We start from the raw sequence: 9,752 nt of genomic DNA, 5'->3' as shown, positions 1-9,752 counted from the left end.
GCCCATCAGCCTGACCTCTATTCCGGGGAAGGTCTTGGAAAAGATTATCAAAGAGGCCATCCTTAACAGACTGGCTGATGGCAACATCCTAAGGGATAGCCAGCATGGGTTTCCTGCAGGTAGGTCTTGCTTGACCAATCTCATTTCCTTTTACGACCAGGTGACCTATCACCTGATCAAGGGGGAAGAGATTGATGTCATATACCTTGACTTTAAAAAAGCCTTCGATCTGGTATCCCATGATCACCTCTTGGCAAAACTGGCTAACTGCGGCCTTGGCCTCACCACGATCCGCTGGCCAGGGAATTGGCTCCACGGTAGGACCCAGAGGGTGGTGGTTGATGGAAGTCACACGCATGATCAGAGGTCAGGAAAACAGACCTTACGACAACAGGCTGAGAGCCATGGGGCTCTTTAGCCTGGAAAAGCGCAGGCTCAGGGGTGATCTGATGGCCACCTATAAGATTATCAGGGGTGCTCACCAGGATCTGGGGGAATGTTTGCTCACCAGAGCACCCCAAAGGATGACAAGGTCAAATGGTCACAAACTCTTCCATGACCATTTCAGGCTGGACATAAGGAAGAACTTCTTTTCTATCCGAGCCCCCAAGGTTTGGAATAGTCTGCCGCCGGAGGTGGTTCAAGCACCTACTTTGAATGCCTTCAAGAGACATTTGGATGTTTATCTTGCTGGGATCCTATGATCCCTGCTGACCTCCTGCCCCTGGGGCAGGGGGCTGGACTCGATGATCTTCCAGGATTCCATCCAGCCCTAATGTCTATGAAATCTATGAAATCCTCACCCCAAGCAGGAAGAGTGGTGCTCAGCCCAATCCACCCCATGCCTCTAGCCTATCCAAGAGGAGCAGGGCCAGGCAAATGCAAGCAGGGTGGTACCAACCCAAGACTTTTGCTTCAAATCTCATCAGCCAATTTACATTCCAGGTTGGCCTACAAAACCCAGGACTGTCCTCGCCAAACCAGGCCATATGGTCATCCTACCGAAGAACATCCTCTCTCTGATGGTTTTTTCCTCTGGCCTTTCCTGTTCTGATAACGAGAATGGGAGAAAGACATGGTATAAAGTTAAGTGCATCTGTCCAGATTTCAAAAGAGCTTATGGAAATGGGAGTTTGGGGGGAGGGGTGGAGATAGGGAAAATTAAAGGAGAGAAGAAATGTATATTTTGCCTGTTTGCTTACCCCTACCAGTCTGATTGAATCTGAGGGAGTAGGGATTCCCCCCCTTGAAATCTGATAAAATCAAAATAAAAGGAATTTGATGCATCAGTTCTATCCTAGGGCCAGCAAGGCTAGCATTCTGCCTCCACCAAGGGCAAATATCCCTTTCTTATGTTGTGGTAATATGACACATTGCCACCAGTTCCTCTATTAGCTCAAGCAGTAGATCATAGGATTGTAGAAAATGTGGGTTGGAAGGGACCTCAGGAGGTCATCTAGTCCAACCCACTGCTCAAAGCAGGACCAGCTCCAACTAGATCATTGCAGCCAAGGCTTTGTCTAGCCAGGTGTTAAAAACCTACAAGGATGGGGATTCCATGACCTCTTTGGGTAACCTGTTCCAGTTTTTTACTACCCTCCTAGTGAGAAAGTTTTCCTTAATATCTAACTTAAACTTCCCTTGCAGCAACTTGAAACCATTGCTCCTTGTTCTATTATCTGCCACACTGAGAACAGTCTAGCTCCATCTTCTTTGGACCCACCCTTCAGGTAGTTGAAGACTGCTATTAAATCCCCTCTCAGTCTTCTCTTCTCTAGACTAAATAAGCCCAGTTCCCTCAGCCTGTCCTCATAAGTCATATGCCCCAACCCCTAACCATTTTCAGTGCCCTCTGTTGGACTCTCTCTAATTTGTCCACATCCTTTCTGTAGTGGGGTTTCCAAAACCTGGACACAGTACTCCAAATGTGGCCTCACCAGTGCTGGATAGAGGGGAATAATCACTTCCCTTGATAGATAAAATGTTACAGCATCTTACCAAGCCAAATGGTGTCAGTATTAGGGCGCTTGTACACGTGACGGGATTTAGTCCTAAGGGTTTTACTCTATGCCTCCTAAATTGAAACAGCATAAAATAAAAACCCGAGGGCTAAACCATTTCAATTTTTACGCCATGTTACGGCGAGGGGTCTAATCCTTTTCTTTTTTTTTCAGAGCTGGAGCCTGTCCATGGCCAGGGGTGGGTGGAGAGGGTGAGCTGCCAGTGGGCTGAGTGGCCCCTGAACTATGGGGAACCCCAGTCCTTCCCTCCATGGCAGTGGTGCCCCCAGGGCCACCCAGGCAGGTTGCTAGTGGTGCGGGTCCTGCCCCAACTCGGAGGCAGCACCCAGCCCAATCCAACTCTTCCCTGACCCTGAACTGGGGCAACACTTACCCACTAGCAGCCCTCCTGGGTAGCCCCAGGGGCCGCTGGCACCATGGAGGGAAGAACCAGGGCCCCCCACAGCTCAGGGGCTGCTCGGCCCACTGGTAACTCACCCCCTGGCTGCAGGAGAGGAGAGCAGGCTCCGCTGGAAAAAAAAAAGATCGGGCCCCTCACTGCTTCGGCCTTCAGCAGGCTCCTGCAGCTGGTGGGACACCTAGAGCTGCCTGGGAATGGGCTGGTTTGCCCCTGGGGCAGTGCAGAAAGGTGGCAGGAGGGCATCTCGGTTTGCTGGCAGCCAGAGAAAGTGGTGAAGATGGTGCAGTGGGTGCTAGAAGCCTAGGTGGGCTGCTAGCTGGCCAGGTGTTGCCCCAGCTCAGAGGTGCCTAATCCAATGCTTCCCACCCAGGATTCCAGTATCCCATGTGCCATCTCCACCACCTTCTCTGGCCACCAGCACACCAACTTACCCCTGGGACAGCACAAGGAGGTGGCAGGAGGGTGGCTGGGTGTGCTGGTGGCCAGAGAAGGCAGTCAGGGACAGTGCATGGGGTGCTGGAAACCCAGGTGGGGTTGGAGAAGTGTTGGATGGGGCAATTCCAAGCTGGGGCAGCACCTGACCAGCTAGCAACCTGTCTCGACTTCTAGTACCCCATACACCATTACCATCTGCCTTCTCCCACCACCAGAAACCCAGCCGCCCTCCTGCCACCTTTCTGGGCCGTCCCAGGGGCAAGCCAGCACATTCCCAGGAGGCCCCAAGTGTCTTGCCAGTTACAGGAGCTTGCTGAAGGCAGAAGTGGTGACGGGCCCAGTCCTTTTTTTCTGCAGCACCTACCCACCTCTCCTGCAGCTGGGGAACTAGCTGACAGCTGCATCATTGCAATTTGCAACACTGCAAACTAAACTACATTGGGGTATAGTTTAGTTTGCAACAATGGAAACTCATTTAAACTGCCCAAAACCCCTGTATGCGTTCAGTGTGATGCCATTAAGCCACATAAAGTGACATTTTCAACACGTGTAGATGGTAATGGCATGACGTGTACAAGCACCCCATGATGCTACATGATGGGAGTATACCAGGGGGTGGGAGGTGGAGTTGTCTCCTTTTACTTTTAAAAAAAACCTAGAAATTTCCTCACCAAAACCTGTATTTAAAGAACACTAATTTTGCAAAATCTAGGAAGTTCCAATGGTTTGCCCATTCTACACTGGATAATGAAGATTTGCTGTCCCTCTAACACAGGCATTTGTTCAGCCACAAGTTGCTGTGTTAGGTGAAGGAATCATGGCTTGAGGCTGATGTTAAGTAGCAGGGCAGACTAGATGGTCAGGATGACGTGACTTAGCCTTGAAAACACTGAATCCAGCTGAAGTCCTTTTTTTTCTCTCCCTACTCTTCTTCCTTCTGTTACCACCTTCTATCCAAGGAGACTTGTGTACCTGAGGCCTTTGTGCTACTTGCATTCCGCTGGGTTTTCTATGCTCTGTCTCTTCCCTCCATGCTTTTCCCAGAACAGACTGAAATGGCAAGATTCTGAGCTATCAATTCGATCATATCCCATATTCTCTCAGTGGGAGGTGGAAGAGTTGGGGAAGGAATCTAACCTACTTTTATGCATGTGAGGGAACTGGAAGGAATAGGTCTTCAGAACTTCTTGGAAAGTTTTATCTCCTCTGGACGTCTTAAAGGCTTATAATATTTTCAAAGGGAATCAAAGCAAATGCAAGCAGCCCTTCTCCATTGGCAGGGCTTAGTAGTTCCTCAAAAGAGAAATGTATTTTGCACCCACCAACCCACACAAACTTACTTCCCCTGTGTACACTTATTGGTGCAAGAGATGCATGCCTCACACCTTTATCAGCATGGCATTGCAGAGCTATTTCTCCATCTCCCTATGGGGCATGTCTGGCAACTCCATTTGGTATATCATGGAACACCCACATGCACACTTGGGCTCAGTGGCGACATGTAGGGGGTGCATAGGGGTGCACGTGCACCCCGAGAGTGCTGGTGCAGTCCCTGTCAGGCTGTACTCCTTTTAGCTGATGGGCAGTGGGGCAGGCAGGAGTGCTGGTGCCCCCCCTGTGAGCACAGGCCGTGCAGTGTGTGAGATAGGCCATGGGGTCCCCCCACCACATCAGTGAGATCGGCTGCCAGGGGACCCTTCCCTCCCCCCGGCTGCTGACTCAAGAGGCACCAGTCACCCATGCTTGGGTTGTATGTGGTGGCAGGGTTTATACAGGCAAGATGGCCCCTGTGTTTTAGCCATGTGCTCAGCACATGGTAAGCTGGGGCCTGTATCTGGGGGAAATATGTAAAACCCTCTGGCCTCATTGGTCAGGGGAAGCAGAGGATTCTGCAGGCTGATTGGTTGGAAGAGGAACTGATGTGTGGCTCTCCCTGACTGGACAAGGCCAGGATGATGTCATGCAAAAGGATGTAAGGTGATTTAGGCTGGTTTGTGGGAAGAGTAGCTGCTAGGAGCTGCTGAAAAGTGAAGTCTTACCCAAGAGAGAAGGAGTTTGCAGAAAGCAAATCGGGAAGCTCAGGTAGAGGAGAGAGCAGTGTCTGGGAACTCCTCTCTCTTCCTCCTGTTCCTGTTCCACACCCCCACCATTTTTAAATTTTTTTTTTTGAGGTTTTAAGGTTTTAATACTGGGGGAAAGAATAATAGTTCCTTGGGTTGGCTGGCCAGGAGTTAGGCCTGGCAGTTTAAACAGGGTTGAAACCTGGGAGTTTCTAATCCTGCCAGTTTTGTGCTGGGGTTGAGGTTTGCAGCTTTTTGCTCCCAGTGGAGCTGTGACCCAAACTACCTGCAGCCCAGGCTTACGGAGTAGGCCCGGTCTTTCCCCTTGTTTCTTTTGATGGTCTTTTGCTTTAGTCAAGCTGTGTGGTTGGGCCGGCTGTTGCCATTAATCAACCTGGCTCCGTTTGGAGTTTTATGTGCACTTTCGTTTTAGCAGGCCAAATAATCTGGCCTAGAAGCTTCGGGGTCCATGACAGTATAACATATAGACCATGTCTTGTAGGTAGCAGTGTCTTATATTGCATTTGGTGTTTTCCTCTGTTTTCTATAATAAATCTGTCTTTTGTGTTACACTGCTTGCGAGGGCGGGGGGGAGGTTGTTTATGCAGGACACCCTAGTAATTCATTTAGTGTTTCCCAGGTGGTCTGGATGAGGGCTTAAGCCAAGGTACTCAAATCAAGGAGACTTATCTTGACCCCTGTTCAGGAACACTGAGGCAAAAAGCTATTGAATAACTCAGCCTTGTCCCCTCTGTCTGTCACTAATTGCTCCTCCTTGTTTAGCAGGGGTCCTATGCTGCCCTGCACCTTCCTTTTACTTCCTACATACCTAAAAAAAGACTTTTTGTTGTCTTTAATTTGCATTGCCAGCCTACATTGTAGTTGCTTTGGCCTTTCTAACTGCCTCCCTGCAAGTGCAGGCCTAGTAGGTATACCCCTCCTTGGTAGTTTCCTCCTGCTTCCCCTGCCTATACGCCTTCTTTTTTGCCCTTAGGCTCCCCTGAACTTCCCTGGTTAGCCAAGTAAGTTTTTTGGCTCCTTTCCCCCTTTTCCCTTGTACTAGGATCGTCTCCCTTTGCGCTCAAAGGATTGCTTCCTTTAGGAACAACCACCCTTCCTGGACTCCCATCTCACCAATACTCCTATCCTGCAGTGCATCACTAACTAGACTGCTAAGCACACTGCAGTCAGCCTTCCTAAAGTCAAGCACTTCCACCCTACTAGTTATCTGACCCACCCTATGCCATATGGTGAATTCAGGTGATTGGTGATCACTGTCCCCAAGGTGACCACGAATCTGCAGCTCCCCTACCAGGTCCTCCCCCATAGCCAACACCAAGTCCAGTAAGACATTCTCCCTAGTGGGACCATATACCTTCTGCATTAGATGAAGGTCCTGCACGCAGGTTAAGAACCTATGTGAATGGTTGGATTTGGCTGACTACTCCTCCTGTCAATGGAAATAGAAACATTTCACGTTGAAACAACATAAAAATGAGTGTTCCATATGTATCAGAAGCAAAATCAGCCAGGGTTTGATCAAAATAGACAAGAAAATCTCTTAAGAATCCCAATCTGATTCTCAGGCATGTGCTGAAATTTGATACCAGTCAAGCATCTCTTGATTTCATATTGCATTTCACACACTGCAAAATCTCTCTGCTAAAAAAACTTACACTACACAGCTCTGATAGTCAGTCTATAAGGTGCAAATCTACCCTGCCTTCTGCCTGACTTCAGATTAATATGGCTAACTACCTCTCACCGGGCACATCTACACTTTATTGCCCAGTAGAGCTATTTACTGCACCGTAAGCATCCACATCTACATGTGCAGATGCTTACTGCACAGTAATTTGCTCTGATCATGAGTAAATTTGCTACCTGAAAATGGAAGTAGCAAATTTACTTGCAATTCCTTACTGTCAGTAGTGCACATGTAGATGCCTGGTGGGAGTAAATATGCTCTCAGTCAGCTGGGCAGCAAGGAATGGGAGACTTCTTCCTGCCCCCAGGAGCTGCCTGCTGTTGGAGGGGGGCTCTGTCACCAAAGCCTGAGTGAGGAGAATGTCCCCCTGCTCAGGCAGCAGGGAGCTCCCAGCTCCCACTCCACAATCATAGGTCCAGGGCTGGGAGACCCTTCTCTCCCAGAGCCACCTGCACAGTCGCAGGGCTGGCCCAAGAGTAAACTACTGGATTATTTGCAGGTGTAGATGCATCCACTGTAGACTTGACTTTTCTTATGCATATATAATTTGATTTACTAATAGTGATGAAAAGCATATGAGAAGGCAACAGTTAGTGGAAAGGAGATCATATAGTGTTAAATTCCAGCCTCCCTGCCCCCAACTATTTTATATAGGTAATGCCATTTTTTTTCTGTCAGTGATATTGCAGATGTTTCACTCAATCATACAGAAGTCTCTGATCTCTGTTTCATACACTTCAGCATACGTAGAGTATACTTAAGTACACGTCAGTATGGACTTAACCTAAAACCCATTCACATGCTTGGGGCTTTCTTGCTTGGGGCCACACTGAAGTCATTGAGACACTATAGTAATGTAGAGGGCCAGCAGTGACATAACTTGGAACCCACATCTTTATCTCAGGCCTCTTCCCTTTCAGGCAAAGCACAGTGCCTCTTAGATACCAATACATTTATCCACTGAAAGTCTATGGGACTCATGCCCTTGAGTCCCTGGAATGCTTCTAAAAATTGTCCCCCTCAATCTTTAATTTTGCAATTCAAGATCTCTCTTTCTCTCTCTCTGTCATATGGGAGCTATTCATACATATACCATACATATAAATCAAACCCAGGAAGCACAAGGTAAAGTGGGCTGAGATGAACACAACCCATTTGTGTTCATTACATCTTGCCATTCTGAGCTTGGATCCGTACCACCATTGTAAGTACTCCCACAATCATCCACGCTATAAAGGCCACAGTTATCTACAGGCAGCTTCACTGTCACCACCATTTGCACTTCTGGTCTCCTCAATAGAGCAGTATGTAGCAAGGCAGGAAAATGACTGCAGGTATTAATAGGAGCAGTCAGGCCTGATAGGAATATTTTTCTTTTTCACCCTCATTACTAGTCCTGTGTTTTATGCCACTTCACCCTAGAGATGTGATGTTCACTCTCAGAGTTCTGGGCAAATGGCAATTAAAATAATTACCATATTCTATATTCTTACACTTCTCTCTGGTAGTTTCAACTGGAGAATTTATTCTTCCTGTAAGTGGTTGTGTGTCAGATGTCCGGCAGGTTGCAGTGTGTCAGAATTCCAATGTCTGTATTGAGTCCATGACTTTCTGTACCTAGGAGGTTGATGAAGTACAATTCATAGGCTCATCTGTCAGAAGTGGTTTGTAATGTCCCTTTGAGGATCAGGCCTGAGAGATTGGAGACGGGTGGTGTTTTGTTGTTGTCTTTGATAGATTTTTGGTGTGCACTCATTCTGGTGCGCAGTTGTTGCTTGGTGTCTCCATATAATTTCCATAAGGGCACTTGGTGCCTGATGGAGATATGTATTGTACTGTGAAGATATCTCCATACTGGAGATATTGTTGGGAGGTTTTGTGTGTCTTGTTATGGAATGGCCTGGATCCATCCATGTGTTTTTGGCTGTAGGAAGTTAGCTTCTGGTGATGAGGTTAGTGAGGTTCAGTGCTTGTTTGAATTTACAAACCGCTTTTCACAGATGAGCCTATGAACTGCACTTCATCAACCTCTTAGGTACAGAAAGTCATGAACTCAATAGAGACTTTGGAATTCTTACACACTACAACCTGCCGGACATCTGACTCCCCAGGTACCTATCCATTTTTACCTGTGCTGCTACATCCCCCTTCTACCCCTCCCCCCCCAGCCTGTCCCTTACACCCTAATTCCTCTATTTCCATTTTCACTGACTGGCTTTCTTGCCTGCATTGCATGCCAGCCTCTGGCTTCTTTACTATTCCTTCCATCCAGGCACAGCACACATATACACACACCGACTGCAGGTGCTTCCTCAGCCTGATGAAGGGTTTTTCAACCAGAAAGCTTGCTAAGATATATTTCTGTAACTATTCAGTTGGTCTGCTAAAAGATACCACACTAGATAGACCCAAAGGACCTTGTCTGCCAGTGCCATGTTCTTAGACCAACACCCCTAGCACCTGAGTGGAAGGACGCAGGGTCCTGGGCACATCTAAGCCCCAGGGCTGGCAGGGACAGTTCTCTGGCAGCTGCTGGAGAAGATGCTCCTGCAGAGGAGGAAAGAAAGGCTGTCACAGTTTGGCTGCCTAAGACGCTGCTGGTGTTACTGTGCTGCTGCTCACTAAGTTACTATTTTACTCAGGGGCGATGCATAGGGGGTGCACCAGGCGGCATGTGGACCCCCTGAGAGCATCGGTGCACCCCATGTCAGGCCTCGCTCCCTGTTTAGACGGTGGGCAGGGGAGCAGGTGGGTGCCCCCCCCTGCGACTGCTCACCAGGAAGTGGGATTGCCAGCAAAAGCAGCTGTGCCGCTTCTGGAAGTGGCCACAGGAGGTTTACGGTGAGTGAGATCGGCTGTGGGGGACCTCCCTCCTCCCCCCGGTTAGCAGGATTGGCTGCCAGGGGACACCCCCCCATCCCCCCTGGTCCATGCCACATGCCGTCACTGACTCAAGAGGCACCAGACACCCGTGACTTTACCTGTTGTTATTTAAAGTAGTGGACCAAGCTGAGGTTGTAAGGGAGGAGGAGACCTCATTGGGGCACGCTGCTGTGTCATGTAGAGGCCCCAGCACCAGTGAGGGTGCGCCTTAACACACACACAAAGTCACACATGTCACGAGTTTT

Source organism: Gavialis gangeticus, unplaced genomic scaffold (assembly GCF_001723915.1).
Source record: "Gavialis gangeticus isolate Ggan-Ray unplaced genomic scaffold, GavGan_comp1, whole genome shotgun sequence".
Classification (NCBI taxonomy): Eukaryota; Metazoa; Chordata; order Crocodylia; family Gavialidae; genus Gavialis; species Gavialis gangeticus.
This window is presented reverse-complemented; position numbering follows the sequence as displayed.